This window comes from Anomaloglossus baeobatrachus, chromosome 4, assembly GCF_048569485.1.
Source record: "Anomaloglossus baeobatrachus isolate aAnoBae1 chromosome 4, aAnoBae1.hap1, whole genome shotgun sequence".
NCBI lineage: Eukaryota > Metazoa > Chordata > Amphibia > Anura > Aromobatidae > Anomaloglossus > Anomaloglossus baeobatrachus.
The window spans coordinates 680,758,228-680,761,244 of NC_134356.1; the positions used below are offsets into that span (position 1 = coordinate 680,758,228).

Below are 3,017 nucleotides of genomic sequence, written 5' to 3' on the forward strand. Positions count from 1 at the left end.
AGTACCCAGAATAGAAGGCTCTGGCATTTCTACCCGCAGCAGCGCTGATTTCTCCTCACAGCGCCGCCATGACACTCCCTGGTAACAAGCCAGCGCCACGTCGCCAAGGTAAACAGTGACGTTACCGGTCACACACGCGGCGCGCACTGGATGCCGGGAAATACTCCACATTCCTGGCGCAGAGCAGCGGCTGGCCACACCTCCCTCTTCTGATTCGCCATGACGTCACTCGTTTCCGGCGGAGGCGGAGCTACGCTCACTATAAAAGCCCGCTCTCGGCTAATGCGCCTCATTCATTCTCTGAGAAGCACTTTAACTGCCGTAAACGTTACTATGGAAGAGTGCGGCATCTGTTACCTTGACTACGACCAGGAGAGAAAGCGGCGCCCGTTGGCGGCTTGCCGGCACGTGATCTGCTCCAGCTGCTTCGAGCACCTGGCTACTAGAAGCAGCGCTGTGACCTGCCCCTTCTGCCGGGCGCCTTCTCCGTTGCCTAGCGACGACGAGGAGGAGGCGGGAACTAGTGACGTCACTGGGCCGTTCAAGTGGCTGAAGAGGCTGTACAGGAAATCGAAAGCGGGGTCTCGCCGCAGAGGTGAGTGAGGGGCGGGGTTATGTGTTTGATGGACAGGTTGAATCTATTGGCTTTGGCAGTGATTGACAGGAGGTGATTTGACAATATGGCGCTCTGCTTGGTGCTGTAAGTCCTGTAGACAATTCTTGTGAAATTTAACCTTTGTTTCCAGTTGTATGACTAATAGAAGTATCAGATTATCATTTGCCAGATTAAAGGGATTTCCCTCTAAATTTTATATTTTTCCCCTCTAGGCTCTGTGGCCAATGAGGACCTGCGAGACATGGCGATGATGTGCTCCTACTTCATGTAACGTTCCCCAGCCACTCTCATGGCTTGTGACCAATCACGTTGGGACGTCTACTCCTGGCTCGACCACCTGGATCTGGGGAGGCCGCTGCTGCCAGAGGCTGTGATTTCTGCTCCTTACATCCCAAGGACTGACTGGAACGACTGAGTAAAGCTGTGGAGGAAGGCGGACACTGACCCTTCTGATGAGAGCGCCCCTGAATGGCCTCTCTCGGACTCTTCCTCTGTCGCCATCACTTGCTGCCATGTTTTGGGCTCGTATGTGCCAGGACTTGCCTCCTTTCTGTGACTCAGGATGGTGACTATCGCCCCCTGCTGCTGTAATCTGGGAGTGCACAGGGCGAGGTGGCGCCATCCTCTCCTGTATAACCTGTGAGCTCATCCTGCTGATGACGAGGCCTCGGGGCTCCATACCGCTCACTACTGGATGCACTTTGGTATTTGGCTATTTATATGTATTTATTCTGTGATGTTGTAATTTTTATAAATATATTTATGACCCGTGACTGTCTGTCCTTGTATAACCTGATCTGTCATGCATGGCCCGACTGTGGAGGTGTCTGCAGAAGTAAGTACACCCTCCTCCCTGCACACGGAGGAAAATGGGACGTTAGTGATGAGTGATCACTGCGGCGCTCAATGCTGAAGCCGAGTAACATGTATTATGGAAGTCACTAATTGGGGGGGGGGGGGGGGGTGAGAGCCATTCGGAGACTGGGGTACCAGCACACTTCATTCAGGGAAGTGGCGCTTTGTGGTCATTGTTTCCCAGATAACACCTCCAAGCACCTGTGATGCTCAGCTGAGTACTCAAGCACCCAATGCTTCATTAAAGGGAACCTTTCAGGTGCAATATGCAGCCAAACCCAGGAGCAGTTCTGGGTGCATATTGCTAATCCCTGCCTCACCGTCCCATGGTGATCATTGCCTAGTCTCGTCAGCGGTGATTTGTGTACCTGGTTTTTACCAGCTTTAGGGTCAGTGCACATGATCATAAGTCTCCTGACACTTCTGGTCATGCGCACTACAATACAAAGCCAGGTGTACGCATTCCGGCATCAGAGGTTTAGTGGGCATGACCGGACCCCATGCACAGCATCCTGATGCGGTGCCACAGACACAGGTACGCGCATCACCACTGATGACAATGGGCATTGAATAGCATGTAAGTACGTCCCTGTGGGTGTGTTAAGAGAGCGGCATGAGTGCAGAAAGTAACGCCCTTGTGACTAGTCCCTGGCCTCATTACCATATCATAAAGGATCTTTACAAATACTTTTATACTATACTACTAGATACAGGGATTAGCACTATGCACGCAGAACTGCTCATGGTTTTGGGTGCATATTGCACCTGACGGGTTCCCTTTTAAGGACTGAGCATGTTCACTCAACACTTCTAAAGATGAGCATGCTCGGTACCCAACCTAGTGTCGGAATATTCATGTATGCTATATTTGAAATAAAACACCAAAAAGCCCCTCTGTCATCACTTTATTAACCCCCAAATATCCAGGTGCGGCGTAATCCACACGGATTCTACGACATCTGAGACCCGATACTCAATGCAGCCTGATTCCGTGAGCGATGCTGCACGGGTAACTCCAGTACATTTCTCACGGTTGGTGATGTCAAGAACTTGCGAGAACTTCAGTGCTGCTGTAAAGCTCAGAGTGATGTCACTGACCGGCAGTGGCCCTGCGAGAACTCAGATCCAAGCTCCCGCAGAGTCACTGCTCCATCACACATACTGGTGGAGGGGGGGAAAACAAATCACAAATAAAAGCTGTACTATCATCTATCTCTTATCCATCCATCTATCCATTGTCTATATATGTCTGTCTGTCTATCCATCCCTCTCCATCTATTGGATAGATAATAGAGGGATGGATATCTAAAAAAGGATAGATGGATAGACCAATGTCAAATACATATATAATGTCCCACCTTCCTGCATATTCTAAGCTGGCACCCTCTAGTGACTTTCATGTGCCACTAAAGGGTGCCTAATAATAAGGGGAGAAGCTCCGCGTCACTGATAAGTAGGTGCTCTAGGGTAAAAATTAAACATAGAAAAAGGGTAACCCCGGCACACTACAACTCCCAGAAAAAGGCAAAATGCAATAAAGTTGTAT

At 50.1% G+C, this 3,017-nt stretch overlaps 1 long non-coding RNA gene across 1 annotated transcript; it reads left to right on the forward strand.

Moving 5' to 3' along the window:
* Positions 1-308: 308 nt before the first annotated feature.
* LOC142302121 (uncharacterized) lies at positions 309-1,389 on the forward strand. Its single transcript, XR_012752936.1, has 2 exons — positions 309-595; positions 829-1,389. It is a non-coding gene; the product is annotated as an uncharacterized LOC142302121 (long non-coding RNA).
* Positions 1,390-3,017: the final 1,628 nt, after the last annotated feature.